This window comes from Biomphalaria glabrata, chromosome 2 (genome assembly GCF_947242115.1).
Source record: "Biomphalaria glabrata chromosome 2, xgBioGlab47.1, whole genome shotgun sequence".
Lineage (NCBI taxonomy): Eukaryota > Metazoa > Mollusca > Gastropoda > Planorbidae > Biomphalaria > Biomphalaria glabrata.
This window is the reverse complement of record NC_074712.1, coordinates 48651281-48668988: the sequence shown is the minus strand read 5'-3', so window position 1 is coordinate 48668988 and position 17708 is coordinate 48651281. Positions and strand designations below refer to the sequence as shown.

Genomic DNA, 17708 nt, shown 5'->3' with positions numbered 1-17708 from the left:
ATACTATTGTTAGTTAGTTCTTTTTTTTTGCCTTACCCACTTTTATTGATTGTTACTCTAATGTAAAAGGAGTGTCAATTCTGTTATACAATCCCACTGTTTATGACATTTATTCCATTGTTATTGCAAATTTTACAATGAAATTTAATTAGAATTAGAAACAGACTTAACATCACCTGAACAGGTTTACTTGGTTATACTTTGAGACAGAAATAGTAGAACGTTGTGTTGTGTCATTTAAACTTAAACTACCATCTAGACGTGTCTAGGCATATTTGGGAACGGTACGTGACGTTTTGGCGCCGCCGTTTTGGCGACGCCGTTTTGGCCCCGCCGTTTTGGCGACGGGACGTTTTGGCGCTAGCCGTTTTGGCGACGGGACGTTTTGGCGCGAGATATCATTTGACGATAATTTAATAAGCACGTAACTTTTATAATAATGTTTATTTCACTCTACCATAATATTGTATGTATAGTATGAATTCTAACACCGTTCAGCGAGTTGTTTTTTTTAATTATAAAGGTTTTGCTTATTTCATGAATATAGGCCTATAATAGGTCAGATTCCTGAATGGTAATGATATGCTATATGTGAGTTATGCTAATCGCACTGGATGACATTTTTGGATTTCTTTCCAAAAGATTTTGTTTTTTATTTGACATTAGTGTAATATACGAATTAGCTAAGTGTCACACTTTAATATAACAAAAACCATGTTAACATCTAAAGCTCTATTAGGCTGAATAACGACAATAACTCCACACATAGTAAAGATCAAGACTTGGAATGTGGTCAGTACAAACTCTAACGTGAATCCACAAATGTAAACAAATACTATAGATAGATAGATAGATAGATAGATAGATAGATAGATAGATAGATAGATAGATAGATAGATAGATAGATAGATAGATAGATAGATAGATAGATAGATAGAAACAAATTCACAACACTAAGATACTTTGAAAAGATATATTTTGAGAAATTGGGTAGGGGTGATTTGGGTGACACATCTCGCATTGACGCAGGTAGAGTTAAACAAATGAAGACAAGACCAGCACCGAGCACTGGTTGTTTGCGTCATGCGTCTGGCGATCATCTCCATGGGAATGGTCATTACATGTGACACCTATCCCGCCCCCTCTCTTCTGCTCACATTTCACTCCTTGTATATACTCTTTCCTCCACCCCTCCCCTCTCTCACGCGTAAGACGATAATCTGTTTCTAGCACTCCACTTGACATCCCTAGGTGCTAATTTATAATCCTTAATCTTTAATTCCGAGAGCGGCCCAAAGTCTACCTCTACACAAACACACATTTACATTTAGTACGTGAAAAATATGTCTTAACACAAACACTCATGCAAAACATAGATATGAATAATTCTTTTAAAAGAAATAATACAATAAACGTACATAATGTATATCGCGCCAAAACGTCCCGTCGCCAAAACGGCTGGCGCCAAAACGACCTTCGCGCCAAAACGGCGGGGCCAAAACGGCGTCGCCAAAACGGCGGCGCCAAAACGTCCTGCTTCGTTTGGGAATATATCTAAAGATTGTATTATCATTATCTTTTCCGATGTGCCTGCTTATGCCAAGATATAATTTTTCCAACTTGGGTGTCACCCCCAAAAGGTTATCACCCGGTGCGGACCGCACCCCTCAAACCACCTAGTGACGCCACTGACTATTAGTTTGCATCAGGCATATAATTAAATTTGTAATAGATCTAGACTCTAGACTAACAATAAAAAGCATACATAAAAATAAAAAAGGGTGAAACGACCTGAATTCGAACTCATGGTTCAAGCCTTCTCAGGCTTCTCAAGCCAACACGATAACCACTCTGCTAGTGGCACTGGCGGATCCAGAACTTTGGAGTGGGGGGGGGCGATTTTTTTCCAAACCCTAACCCTAACGCCCAGTAAACCCTAACCCTAACGCCCAGTAAACCCTAACCCTATGCATAAAAGTGCGTACAGCATATATATATATATATTGTTATAAACCTGGTGGAGGCACAGATGGGGGTAGTGGTGTGTGTGTAGCCAGCCGACGCAAATCGCCCCAGGCCAGCGCTAGACGAGCGTTCAACCGTGACGAGTTACGACGATCGTCCGAGACGAGTATCAACATGATGGTTCGGGAAGAATCGACGTCGTGAACAGAGCTCACTAGCGTCCCGAGAATTGTAGTCATCTGACCTCCTAGAAACGTCGAGCGGCGTTCTGTCCGGTTCTAGAAGGCCAGTAGGGACCCTATATAAAGAGCGGAGGTGTCGCAGTCAAGACGGTTCAGAAAGCAGGTTCACGACAGGAGTTCAGAACACGGTCGACTACAGCACAGTTCAGCGGTGTGGTTCTGTACGGAGCATTACGACAGTTCAGTGCGGAGTACTGTCAAGTACAGTTGAGACGAACGGCGTCTTGATCTTGGTCTGTGATCGAGTCCGACACAACGAGCCCAAGTGTGTGAAGTCAGTCCTGAACTGTTGAACCCAGTGCAAGCCCGGAACGAGACGGAGAGGCCAGTGCAAGACTTGATACGGCGGAACGGTGTTATCGGAGAGATATTTGTTATCGCAGAGCTATTTGTACTGTTCTACGTGCTGCCAATTGTACAGTATTGGCTGTTATTTATGGACATTAAACTATTACGTTATTTTGGAGCCCTGACTTGTCAAGTTCTTTAAGTTGGTGGTGTATGGTGCAGTTTGCAGAGAGCCTGGATAGTGAGATTCGTAACACTGGTGTCAGAAGTGGGATCGGATCGAATCGGATAGGAACGGATCTACTATGGCTCGTCTGAAACTGCTGTACGAACTCGAAGTGAATGAACTGAAGCGAGAGCTACGTGATCGAGGGCTGAAGACAAGTGGAAATAAGGAAACATTAGAAGCACGCCTTCGGGAGGACCTGGTGGAGAATGAAGCAGATCCGGACACGTATCTTTTTAAAGTCGAACCAGATATAGAGGAGCTCTTGAGCTCTATGCTAGGAAACACCAATTCCAAGATAGATGCCATGGACACCAAGGTTGATGCCAAGATAGATGTCCTGGCCTCAGGAATCAAAACCGAGTTATTGGCTATGAACCAACGCTTACATGCTGTGGAGGGGAGAATCACCACCATTGACGAACAGATGAATCAGAGGGTCGACGCAGTGGAGAAGGCAATCGAAGAAATGAAAACGCAAGTTCACTGTAAGAACACTAATGCACCGGAAACAAGTATGACGTCATTTGTGCATGAAAGCTCCGGAAAAATGAAGCCCCCCGTATTTGATGGTTCCGTGTCCTGGTCAGTGTACAAGAAGCAATTTGACGCAGCGGCTAAAGTTAACAAATGGAACAGCGAGGAGGAGAAAGCAACTGCCCTTGTGTTATCTCTAAGAGGAAAGGCCTCCGAATTGCTTCAGTCCTTACCGGACCAGCAAGACTTCGCCGCTCTGGTACAGGTTATGGAACTCCGATACGGGGATGAACATCTGCAAGAAGTTTATCGAGTGCAACTGAAGACCAGACAACAGCGCCCCGATGAAACACTACAGGAGCTAGAGACAGACATCGAACGCCTCGCACATCTCGCCTACCCAACCGCCGCACAAGATTTTCTGGAAGTTATTATTACAGACGCTTTCATTGACGCGCTTCGAGACCCCGAGTTAAAGAAAGCCACCAGAGTTAGTGGTAAACGTAAGGCCAGTGAAGCCCTCGTGTACGCTCTCTCATATGAAGCCGCCAAAGACGCATCAGGGAGCACTCATCAAGGCCGAAGGCTAGAAGTCAAAGAGGAAGAATTCGCACAACTTGTGAGAAGGGTGACAGAGGCACTAGATGAACGACGAACAAACCAGATACCAGAAAATCAACCTAGGGTTCCTGTACGATGCTGGAATTGTGGTGAACTCGGTCATATACAAAGAAGCTGTACTAGAAGATTTCCACAAACCGGAACCCATCACAGACCAGAAAGGTATGCACGACCAAGTTCCCGGGGCTACCAGGGAAAACTAGCACGCGGCGGCTTCAAGGGGCGGAACCCGGCGACACAGAGAATGAGAGCCCCTACAACCATCATCCCGGTCGCCGTGCTAGGACAGAGTAAGAGTCTGAAAGTCATCGGAAAAAATCGGATGTCAAAATTATCACTTCCTGCTAGATACGGGTGCCTCACGATCAGTCATCCGGACGGATAAAGTGGACAATAGCAAGAAAACGCCAGTTAGAGCCTACTCATTGAAAACAGCCAGCGGAGAACTATTGCCCATAAAAGGCCTGATCGACATAACAGTCGAGATCGGGAATCAGTCATTCAAACACGAATTCCTGATTGCTGACGTCACAGATGACTGCATAATAGGGCTCGACTTCATGATGAAATATGGCTTTTCCTTGAATATCGGCGGAGGCACTTTACAATGTGGAGACCTCGAAGTACCCTTGATTGGCGACGAGAATGAAGAAGATGGCCGAGTCAGAAGGGTTAAGTTGGTAGAAAATACAACATTGCCTGCTAAGTCGGAAGTGATCATTTGGGGAAAAATCGAGGATGACTATCTCACGACAAGAACGGCCCTGGTGGAAAGCTTAGACACCAACTACAACGGGATAGCAGTAGGAAAGACGCTAGTCACGATTGGGAAAGACCAAAAGGTACCCGTAAGAATTATGAACCTCGGCACAGTAGAGAAACATTTACGGGAAGGTAGCATCATCGCTGGTTGCCATGCTTTAGAGATGATAAGAAACTGTAGCAGTGAAAATCCCGACGGAACACTCAAGCCCAGCGAACCACAGGTTACTAAACTTCTGGCAGAAGTCAAAACGATATTGTCAAAAGAACAGTACACCAAAGCAGAACGATTCCTCAGAGAGTTCTCCGACATATTGCCATCTGATGAAATGGACTTTGGGCGAACAAACCTGATCCAGCATCGAATAGACACAGGAAACACTAGGCCCATCCGACAACAGCCACGTCGCCTGCCGCTAGCAAAACACCAAGAAGCTATGGACATGATAGAACGAATGAGACAGCAGGGGGTTGTTGAACCATCCAACAGTCCATGGTGTTCACCCATCGTCTTGGTAAAGAAGAAAGATGGATCCACTCGATTTTGTGTCGACTATAGATTATTAAATGACGCCACACACAAGGACAGCTATCCGCTTCCTAGGATTGACGACACATTGGACACACTGGCTGGGTCACAGATCTTTTCCACCCTTGACCTGAAGAGCGGTTACTGGCAAGTGGGACTACACCCCGAGGACAGAGATAAGACAGCCTTCTCTGCTGGTAATGGTCTCTGGCAATTTACCGTGATGCCTTTTGGCCTCTGCAACGCCCCAGCCACCTTTGAAAGACTAATGGAGCATGTGCTAAGAGGACTTAACTGGACGACGTGTCTTGTTTACTTAGATGACATTATCGTCATAGGCAGAACCTTCGAGGAACATATTGCAAACCTGAAGGAAGTGTTCGAACGAATTAGAAACGCTGGAATGAAATTGAATCCAAAGAAGTGCTCCTTGTTCAGAAGAAGCGTCAAGTACCTTGGGCACATCGTGTCAAAGGAGGGAGTCAGCACAGACCCGGATAAAGTTGAAGCCGTAAATGGATGGCCGATCCCCGCTAATATCCAGGAGTTAAGAAGCTTTCTTGGACTCTGCACGTATTACAGACGTTTTGTGCCTAATTTCTCTAGCCTCTGTAGTGCCCTTCATCAATTGACAGAACCGAAGCGGCCGTTTATTTGGACAACGGAATGTCATGAGGCCTTTGAGAGACTTAAAAAGGCTCTTGTTTCATCACCCATTCTGGCCTACCCGACACCAGGCGAGACGTTCATACTTGACACCGATGCGAGCAACACCGGAATAGGCGCTGTCTTATCCCAAAAGGTAGATGGAACTGAGAGGGTTATAGCTTACTTTAGTCGGAGCTTGTCCAAAGCCGAGAGAAACTACTGTGTTACAAGACGTGAGCTACTGGCAGTTGTGGATGCCATACAACATTTCCACAAATACTTATATGGGCAAAAATTTGTCCTTAGGACAGATCACGCTGCTCTACAATGGCTGTTGTCATTTAAAAGTCCGGAAGGACAAGTCGCCAGGTGGATTGAACGTTTGCAAACCTATGACTTCGAGACACAGCACCGAAAAGGACAAACTCACCAGAATGCTGACGCGCTGTCTCGACGACCTTGCAGAATGGAATGTAAACACTGCAGCAAGGTTGAAGAAAAGGAAGTTATCATTGATTGTCGACATCTTGGGGTACAAGCTTCCGGGTCATGGTCCGACGAAAGAATCCGAGAAAACCAGTTAAAAGATGAAGACCTGGCTCCCATTCTGCTTATGAAGGAAGACGGACAAAGACTGGAATGGCATCACCTTTCTGATAAAGGAGCTGCTACCAAGGCATATTGGGCGCAATGGGACTCACTGACAATCGACAATGGAGTTCTCAAGAGGGTCTGGGAAACGGCAGATGGGACATGCAATCGCTTACAGCTGTTGTTGCCTAAAGTGAGAGTTGCTGAGGTGCTGCAAGAAATCCATAATAATTCCAGTGGGTCACATTTAGGTGTCAACAAGACCTTTGAAAAAGTACGCCAGCGGTTTTACTGGTTCGGCTACCGGGATGATGTAGAAGAATGGTGCCGAAGATGCGACGCATGTTCAGCAGCAAAGGGCCCGCACAGGAGAACGAGGGGACGTATGCAGCAATACAACGTCGGTAATCCCTTCGAAAGAATAGCGATCGATGTAGCCGGACCATTCCCTGAGTCCCAGAGAGGAAACAAGTACGTTCTAGTGGCGATCGACTATTTTACTAAGTGGCCTGAAGCGTACGCGATACCAAACCAAGAGGCCACCACCATAGCGGAAACACTTGTGGAGAATTGGATTAGCCGATTCGGTGCTCCCAGGGAGTTACACTCCGACCAAGGCCGAAACTTCGAATCCAAGATCTTTCAAGAGACGTGCCAGGTACTGGGCATAGAAAAGACACGCACAACCCCTCTACACCCTCAGTCAGACGGAATGGTGGAACGATTTAACCGAACACTGGAACAGCATCTGTCGAAAGTCGTCGATGAACGTCAAGAGGACTGGGACACCTATATCCCAATGTTCCTTATGGCATATAGAAATTCGATTCACAGCACCACCGGTTACACTCCAGCAAAGATGTTGTTCGGCCGAGAACTGCAACTACCGTGTGACTTGCTATTCGGGATTCCGGGAGATGTGCCAGCCTCTTCAACAGACTATGTCGCACATCTCCGAAAACGGATGGAGAAAACTCACGCTCTAGCCCGCAGAAACATCAAGATCAACAGTGACCAGATGAAGACAAGGTACGACAAACGGGCAAATGCCGCTGGGTTTCAGGAGAACGATCTGGTGTGGCTTTACAATCCACAAAGACGAAAAGGCAAGTCCCCAAAGCTTCAAACAGACTGGGAAGGACCCTACCGCGTGATAAAAAGAATCAACGATGTCGTGTATCGAATACAGAAGAGCCCAAGGTCCAAACTGAAGGTCGTCCACATCGACAGACTCAACAAGTACTATGGTGAAGCTGGATCTGCCCGGGACGGACAGATCTAAGGAGGGGGCAGTGTTATAAACCTGGTGGAGGCACAGATGGGGGTAGTGGTGTGTGTGTAGCCAGCCGACGCAAATCGCCCCAGGCCAGCGCTAGACGAGCGTTCAACCGTGACGAGTTACGACGATCGTCCGAGACGAGTATCAACATGATGGTTCGGGAAGAATCGACGTCGTGAACAGAGCTCACTAGCGTCCCAAGAATTGTAGTCATCTGACCACCTAGAAACGTCGAGCGGCGTTCTGTCCGGTTCTAGAAGGCCAGTAGGGACCCTATATAAAGAGCGGAGGTGTCGCAGTCAAGACGGTTCAGAAAGCAGGTTCACGACAGGAGTTCAGAACACGGTCGACTACAGCACAGTTCAGCGGTGTGGTTCTGTACGGAGCATTACGACGGTTCAGTGCGGAGTACTGTCAAGTACAGTTGAGACGAACGGCGTCTTGATCTTGGTCTGTGATCGAGTCCGACACAACGAGCCCAAGTGTGTGAAGTCAGTCCCGAACTGTTGAACCCAGTGCAAGCCCGGAACGAGACGGAGAGGCCAGTGCAAGACTTGATACGGCGGAACGGTGTTATCGGAGAGATATTTGTTATCGCAGAGCTATTTGTACTGTTCTACGTGCTGCCAATTGTACAGTATTGGCTGTTATTTATGGACATTAAACTATTACGTTATTTTGGAGCCCTGACTTGTCAAGTTCTTTAAGTTGGTGGTGTATGGTGCAGTTTGCAGAGAGCCTGGATAGTGAGATTCGTAACAATATATATATATATATATATATATATATATATTCGATATATGAGAATAAAATAAGACTGTTTCTCAATCTTCGGCGAAAAAAAAAAACAGGAAAAAAAAACAGTCATGTTGAGGCCTTTCTCTTGCACGCTTGGGGGTCTGGGAAAGCGCTGTAAGTTTCCTCAGTGGGGTTCGGGGCTAAGCCCCGACAATCAAAAGCGTTTTCTTGCATTTTTCACTGCAGAAACGCATTCTCCTGACATCTACAGCTTATTGTTTATCAGTGGGGTTCGGGGCGAAGCCCCGACGCAAAAAGCGTTTTCTTGCATTTTTCACGGCAGAAACGCATTCTCCTGACATCTACAGCTAATTGTTTATCAGTGGGGTTCGGGGCGAAGCCCCGACGCAAAAAGCGTTTTCTTGCATTTTTCACTACAGAAACGCATTCTCCTGACATCTACAGCTCATTATTTATTAGTGGGGTTCGGGGCGAAGCCCCGACTCCAAAAGCGTTTTCTTGCATTTTTCACGGCAGAAACGCATTCTCCTGACATCTACAGCTTATTATTCATCAGTGAGGTTCGGGGTGAAACCTCAACGCTAAAAGCGTTTTTTTGGCATTCTTCACTGCAGTAACGCATTCTCCTGACCTACAGCTCATTATTCATTCTATTATAAAGGGCCTTTTGAATAATATGGAAAAATATTCAAATATTCTAATATGAATTTATAGTCCCTTAATACATTGCAAATACAACCGATTTGTTCTTTGAAAAGATAAGATACCCAACATATTTAGATTAAGGCTTTGAGGATCGCCGCCGAAAAAAAAAAATTCGATTAATAATATTCAATAAAATGTAAGCATAAATTGTGAGTTATAGTCCTAAATTTATTTAACTAGAAAAATATGAGATAGAGTAAAGGTTGGAAAAAGTCGACTAGGAAAAGATTATCTGGCTTTTGAACTCATCTCAACCGTGACTGATATATTGAAAAATTTCGTTTGAATTATAACTTTTCCAAAGCAAAGTCTTTCTTAAAATAATTATGATAAACTCATGTGAAATTACACAAACTCTGTCTGGAAAGGGGAAGGGCGGTAAAATGAAAACGATTAATCCTCGCTCCTTTTTATAATTTCTGCTAATGATTGCATTTTGCATTAAAGAATAGGGGTTGGGCGACTCGATATAAGAATTTACTTTATAGCATATATAAATTATATTAGTGACAGATTTTTTTTTTATTTTGTAATTTCTTACTATAATACAAAAACGAAAAAGTATTGGTTTGTCCGATGGGGGGAATGTGATTGAATGTATCGCACTTCCACCTGTTTATATTATATAGATATTCGACTAATTTTGTTCACATACTATGATTTCTCCATAAAAGTAGGACCGCCCCCCCCCCCCCCCCACTCAAAGGGTTTAGATGGGAAGGGCAGTAGAGGTATTCGCTTCTCCCCTTCCAATCGGCCAAAGATGAACGACATAATATAAAGACCGGTTAAAATACCAATAACAAGTTTTAATCATATAGATATTTAATTGATTCTGTTAGCAAGCTGTGATTTCTACAAATAAATAGGACCGCCCCCCCCACTCGAAAGTTTATGGGGGGGGCGGATTGATGCCATCGCCCCCTCCCAACCCTACCAAATCGGCCAAATTACTAGAAGGAGGGGGCGAAATAATCTAAAAATAGGTTGAAATATAAATAATTAGTATATATTATTAACATAAGTAATAAATTCGTATACAAATTGTGTGAATTCTATACTAAAATTCGTCCGCCCCCCCCCTTCGGGGGGGGGGGGGGGTCGGCCGAGTGGGGGGGGGGGCGATCGCCCCTACCGCCCCCCCCTGGATCCGCCAGTGGCTAGTGGTGAGCCTGCGGATGTGTGGATTGTGTCTATTGTTTCTTTAGTCTCGTCCTATCTTTCCTATTGTGTTCACTAAGACTCAGACGAAGACCTACAAAGGGAACTAATTCAGCTTATACCAGACTGACAGACATAGTGAGTTGATATAAGCTTTGAAAATAAACTAAACTACATTGGAGCTAACTCTGGGCTTTGAAGTTCCGTCTATTTGGGTCGGAAAACATACTTACAGATTGCGCCTTATAATTATTGTCCTAAAAAATAGCCTAGATCTACACCAAACATACATCCTTTTACATTTTCTAGTTTGTTAATGAATTTGATATCCTAAATTGTAGTCAGCTATTCTTCAATAAGAAACATACCAGTAAGGTTACAGACAAGGTCAACGTATAACTTGGTTTGGGAATGTCGAGTTTAGGAAAGTGACCTATAAAATATAGCTCCCTTTCAGACATTGCCAACGGATAACGAGCAATGCGTCATGAGGGCCAGCACAACGATCAACCGCAACTAAAGACAGGTACCCATAAGAATTAGATGGACTCAGGAGCGCCCTAAAAATCCCAAAAATAAAAAATCCAGTCTTCACCGAGATTCGAACCCAGGACCCAAGGTTCAGAAGCCAGGAAGACATTAGTCACAGCCACCGCGCCCTCGAGTTTTGTATTGTTATTTAAAAAAAAAAGTTTTTTGTGGTCATTTATTTCGCGAACGTGTACATGTCACGTGAGGGACTTATCCACTAAAACATTTTAGATCAATATCTTTACATTAAGGTTAATGTAGGCATTCATTTAATGAACCTGTTTCTGTTCGAAGCATTAGATGGTCACACTGTAACAGTGGCGCTACTAAAACACTTGACAAAACTAAGGGCAACTAAACAGTAGAGTTGCTTCTCTTGAACTGTTTTGTTGACGACATTGATCTTTCAATTCGACATTCTCGCTATCACCCATTGTATCTACTTCTGTGTTTGTCATTCTTTCTCATTTTATTTTCTTCAGTTATTGTTAAGGTTTTTATTATATTGCCCTCACATTGCGCTATATCGCTTTCTTTTCTCTATGTTACTGAATCGTATAGCTTATAGAGCGTAATCCCAGTCTTAATAAGAAAAAAAAAGTACTTAAAAAAAAAAGCTTTAGCGTAGATGTCTATATTGGTTTGGATCAGTCATGTTATTACATTTGTAAGAGATCTAGACCAGCGGTTCTCAGTCTTTTTACATCCACGACTCTTTTTTCAATTCCCCACTAGGCGACGACCAACAAAAATAAAATAGTTTTCGTTCATGAGCAAAAAATCTGTACTTTTGCAAATGTTATAAAATTATAATTCTAATGTAAGTATTTGGTATTTATTGCAAAAGTTTTATGTTAAAACACGAAACTATATGTTATAATATTTTGAGTGAATAAATTTAAATTATTTTCTTCAAACTCTTGCAGGATGAATGTGGGCGCTATCGGATGACAATGAAGGCCAATATTTCTTAAGCCAATCATTTACTCCAAACTAGGTCCTAAATACCTGCAGTGCCAAGGTATTACATTCACACAAAAAAAACTTTATTAAATTTAACGAATAAAAGTGTTTGGATAAGAAAAAGAATGCATTTGTAAAAATTAAATAATTTAAAAAATTAATTAAAGCCATAAATGCAATTTCAATCTTTGATCTCAAAGTAGAGTGACGTTTCACAACAGGTATGCTCAATCTACTCCACCTGAACCATATCGGTTGCTAAAGAAGGGGCTTTGAGACCCCTTCTTAGTACAATGATGCCTCAGACTGTCAGTTTTGTTGGAGTGGACGATAATGTTCAGAAGATATTGCCCGGGACCGGAGATAGTTTCGGTCCAAGACTATTTGAAACTTGAAACTGAATTGAACTGAAGACTCTTGAAACTCTAGACCGGAACAATGAGCTTCCTTTCACCGAACTGACTGAACAGATTATTTTGTTTGAAGAGATTCAACTCAGTGTCTATGTACCACACAGCTGACGGAACAGTTTGTTCGGTTTGGAAGAGATTCAACTCAGTGTCTATGTACCACACACCTGACGGAACAGTTTGTTCGGTTTGGAAGAAATTCAACTCAGTGTCTATGTACCACACACCTGACGGAACAGTTTGTTCGGTTTGGAAGAGATTCAACTCAGTGTCTATGTACCACACACCTGACGGAAAAGTTTGTTCGGTTTGGAAGAGATTCAACTCAGTGTCTATGTACCACACACCTGACGGAACAGTTTGTTCGGTTTGGAAGAAATTCAACTCAGTGTCTATGTACCACACACCTGACGGAACAGTTTGTTCGGTTTGGAAGAGATTCAACTCAGTGTCTATGTACCACACACCTGACGGAAAAGTTTGTTCGGTTTGGAAGAGATTCAACTCAGTGTCTATGTACCACACACCTGACGGAACAGTTTGTTCGGTTTGGAAGAGATTCAACTCAGTGTCTATGTACCACACACCTGACGGAACAGTTTGTTCGGTTTGGAAGAGATTCAACTCAGTTTCTATGTACCACACACCTGACGGAACAGTTTGTTCGGTTTGGAAGAGATTCAACTCAGTGTCTATGTAACACACACCTGACGGAACAGTTTGTTCGGTTTGGAAGAGATTCAACTCAGTGTCTATGTACCACACACCTGACGGAACAGTTTGTTCGGTTTGGAAGAGATTCAACTCAGTGTCTATGTAACACACAACTGACGGAACAGTTTGTTCGGTTTGGAAGAGATTCAACTCAGTTTCTATGTACCACACACCTGACGGAAAAGTTTGTTCGGTTTGGAAGAGATTCAACTCAGTTTCTATGTACCACACACCTGACGGAAAAGTTTGTTCGGTTTGGAAGAGATTCAACTCAGTTTCTATGTACCACACACCTGACGGAACAGTTTGTTCGGTTTGGAAGAGATTCAACTCAGTGTCTATGTACCACACACCTGACGGAACAGTTTGTTCGGTTTGGAAGAGATTCAACTCAGTTTCTATGTACCACACACCTGACGGAACAGTTTGTTCGGTTTGGAAGAGATTCAACTCAGTGTCTATGTACCACACACCTGACGGAACAGTTTGTTCGGTTTGGAAGAGATTCAACTCAGTTTCTATGTACCACACACCTGACGGAACAGTTTGTTCGGTTTGGAAGAGATTCAACTCAGTTTCTATGTACCACACACCTGACGGAACAGTTTGTTCGGTTTGGAAGAGATTCAACTCAGTTTCTATGTACCACACACCTGACGGAACAGTTTGTTCGGTTTGGAAGAGATTCAACTCAGTGTCTATGTACCACACACCTGACGGAACAGTTTGTTCGGTTTGGAAGAGATTCAACTCAGTGTCTATGTACCACACACCTGACGGAACAGTTTGATCGGTTTGGAAGAGATTCAACTCAGTTTCTATGTACCACACACCTGACGGAACAGTTTGTTCGGTTTGGAAGAGATTCAACTCAGTTTCTATGTACCACACACCTGACGGAACAGTTTGTTCGGTTTGGAAGAGATTCAACTCAGTTTCTATGTACCACACACCTGACGGAACAGTTTGTTCGGTTTGGAAGAGATTCAACTCAGTGTCTATGTACCACACACCTGACCCCCCCGCTAATGGCACCATGAAGAACGGCGCGTGGATCGTTGGCATGATCGTGGCAGCTCTTGTACACCCCCCCCCCTGCATGTGCAATTTGAACACTCTCTCGCACCCCTTAGACACTCGCACCGGAAACCTGTGTTTGCTATCCATTTGGCCTAATCGTTTCCTCTTACGATCGTTTCCACTGGCGCACGGACCAAAAAGGTTGGTCACCTCACCTTTTAAAATAGTAAATGTAACTACAAAGCTTGAAGTAGAAAGCAGACATTACATTTTCAAATCATTGCATTGTTCAATAGGTTTGATTTTGCGTGGTCTACAGCTAGAAATCCAAGAGAAAACAAAAATACCTGAAGACACAAAGATGTCAACACAATGTTCGGTGAATTTAATGTGTACCAAAGTTTTTTAATTGGTTTTACCCCCACAATATTTTAATCTATGACTTCATGTTCAAAGCGGTAGCTTGTAACAGTCTGTAAGTTTTTCCTTACGATCTTTAAGTTGGTCCCTGGCTTGCACTTAATATTACTTCCTGCTTTAATTTGTTTTTAAACACTCATAACAAAGACAATCAAAACATTTCTATTGAAAGAAAATAACGTCAACATCTAGCATAAAACCAAGTAGCAACACGGTCGTGGGATATGCGCCATTGACTATCGTCTCGGTGGTTAGGGTTTAAAACCCGCTGCTATTTCCTGCCGTTTAGGCTACAATTTAATCATCTTCAAAGCTAAAGGAACATTTGAAACATATAAGAGAAAGAAAAAAGGTGAACTATGTAAATAAAGTATTTTGCTTATTATAATAAATAATAAAATAACAACCATAATATTACATTATAAAAACTTACCTTTGAGAATACAGTAGATACCAAGAGAAATCGAAGTTATGTAGGCCCAATGATTGCAGTGTCTAGTGTTTACTATCTGACTGCTCTCTTCGGCCGTTAAGGAAGTTAAACTGTCCATTTTGTACATAGATACGTGCGCTCCTGGTGTGTACAATTTATAAATATGGATGACAACTTCCTTTCATTTCTTATTAACAAAAGAGGCACATAAATATGAAACGAATTTTGAAAATAGTGGTCTATTAGTTGACTATTTGTTTGTCCAGCACAATAACACATTTTATTTCCTGTCATGCAGATTTGAGTGTACTCCTGAGAACACTACTTTAACATGTTGTCTAAAGCAGGAATCATACTGTAGACACTCTGTTTCACAGTCAAGAGCCTAGCTACTATTCTCTAAGTGACTAACGTGATTGAAAATCTTCGATAACAATAAATCGATGTGAAACTTAAAGGTACTCCAACACATAGACTGCGGAGAATGAATGGGGGCGTGGATAGGAGAATGGAAAGGACAGTGACAGGACGATGAATATGAGAATGAGAGGACAATGAACAGAACAATGGATAGGATAATGGACAGGACAATGAAAAGAAAAATGGGGAGGACAATGAATAGGACAATGGACAGGACACTGGAAGGACAATGCATAGGACAATGGACAGGAGAATGGAGAATACAATGACCTAGGGACACATGTAGAACGTAATCAACTTCTTATATTGAAGTTTGAAGTCTGTACTTTATAAAATTAGATAAGACACCCCGTTTTAAAATCAACCGGAAGGAACAATGATAACTATGACACATTTGAAGTCCTAAGCATTCCTAAGAGAATCCTTATTACCTGTCAAAGTGCAGTACTGGTGCAGACCTGCCACATCATCAGAAAATGTCTCAGTGGACCCTGTTCAAAGGACGACAATGAATTCTGTTTCCCTTTAACGAAGCTCGACCCTGGCAGTGCCAGAGGAAGAAAAAATTAATTCATTCCCTCCCCCTCCCCCTAAAAAAATAATTAATTATAGCATTTTAAAATGTAAAATGTAATTTGTTTCCATGAACAATTATGATGGTAAACATTTGTTGCCCGTTAGTTACCTGAGACTAGTTGACACGTGATGAAGGTTAGTGAAAGAAAGCATTACCTATCAGTATAATTGTGTTCTGCTAAAGGGGAAGTTCGGAAAACCCAGTGCCCAGAAAGGTACGAGAGATGATCTCTGTTATGTCTGTAACATGATAGACATTACAGACAGATGACATTGTAGAAATTCGATGACTGAAGATTCTGTTCATTTTTGCGGTCTGGAATTTCCATGATTGGGAAAGTTTCCGAAAAGTTGAAATTTTTAGAAGTGCAATGAAGACCTGTAAAGGCTGTTCTGTCTGACCTACTTTTGAGATATCAAAACATTGGTTCTCACAAGGTTATGTTCCTTCCGGGAGACCTACATTTGAGATATCAAAACATCGGTTCTCACAAGGTTATGTTCCTTCCGGGAGACCTACATTTGAGATATCAAAACATCGGTTCTCACAAGGTTATGTTCCTTCCGGGAGACCTACATTTGAGATATCAAAACATTGGTTCTCACAAGGAGACCAGCTGATCTAAAAGTGAAGATTGCATTGAAGATGGACATGACGTGGAGATTGTTGGACAAACTGGCCCAGAACTGTAAGTTTGAAAAAAAAAAGTAACGTTTCCCATTTCAGACCTGACGATCTGAGGAACAGATGATTTTAGGGCCAACGGTTAACGAGCAGGGTGTCATGTGGCCAGCACAACGACCAACCGCCTTTACTTTCCCCAACTAAAGACAGGTAGAGTTGGGTGGACTTTTAAAAATCCCAGACTTCACCGAGATTCGAACCCAAGACTCCAGGTTCGGAAGCCAAGCACTTAACCACTCAACTCACCATAACCGAGATGCCTAGAATTAGCTGCTTGGTGGCCCATGCTCCAGAAGGAACCACAGATGACATTAGAAGACTGAATTTCTTTAGAGTCTGGATTAAAAAAAAAGAAACAAACACTATACAAGTTTTCTAGTCTTGTTAAGTTGCTATTTATCCGCTAAAATGATTTGAAAAATAAAGGCAATACTTTATCTTTCTCCGTTGTAGACTACGCGAGTCCGGTTGAGCTCCCCTGTCTCTTCATGGAAGCTTCACGAATTCCTTTTGTTATAATATTTAATTGAATACTTGAATATTTTATATAGTTATGTATTTTTCTTTAAATAATATTTATGAATAGACATCGCTTTTGCTTGTCTCATTTCATTGTTGGCTTTCGCCTGTGTTCAGCTGTTAGTTGGCTTAGTTATTACCTCCGCTTTGAATATAAGCCTATTCAAGACCTAGTGTATAGGTTACCAATTCTTGCTTGTTAAGTTATATGTATTAAAAAGAAAATGTACAGAAGCATCACACTTACACTCACCAATAATAACAATATTTAGTAGCTGTTTGTATTTGGTAGATAGTATTACTTCAAGATAGAGACAGATACGTAGAAAACTGAGAGATAGAGAGAGAGACAGAGACAGATACCTAGAAAACTGAGAGATAGAGAGAGACAGAGACAGATACCTAGAAAACTGAGAGATAGAGTGAGACAGATACATAGAAAACTGAGAGATAGACAGAGACATATACCTAGAAAACTGAGATATAGAGAGAGAGACAGAGACAGATACCTAGAAAACTGAGAGATAGAGAGAGAGACAGAGACAGATACCTAGAAAACTGAGAGATAGAGTGAGACAGATACATAGAAAACTGAGAGATAGACAGAGACAGATACCTAGAAAACTGAGAGATAGAGACAGAGACAGATACCTAGAAAACTGAGAGATAGAGAGAGACAGAGACATATACCTAGAAAACTGAGACATAGAGAGAGAGACAGAGACAGATACCTTGAAAACTGAGAGATAGAGAGAGACAGAGAC

General features: G+C 42.4%; 1 protein-coding gene across 3 annotated transcripts in view; it reads right to left on the bottom strand.

The window, feature by feature from the left end:
- LOC106072814 (uncharacterized) overlaps positions 1 to 15067 on the bottom strand; it is a 47611-nt gene extending 32544 nt beyond the window's left edge. Inside the window, exon 1 of one of the 3 annotated variants that reach the window (XM_056021056.1) lies at positions 14745 to 15067. The gene's annotated coding sequence lies outside the window, so the exon portion shown is untranslated. Of the gene's footprint in view, positions 1 to 14159; positions 14350 to 14744 lie in introns of those variants that run through there. The other 2 variants (XM_056021058.1, XM_056021057.1) reach the window with 2 other exon arrangements.
- Between the last annotated feature and the right edge of the window lie 2641 nt (positions 15068 to 17708).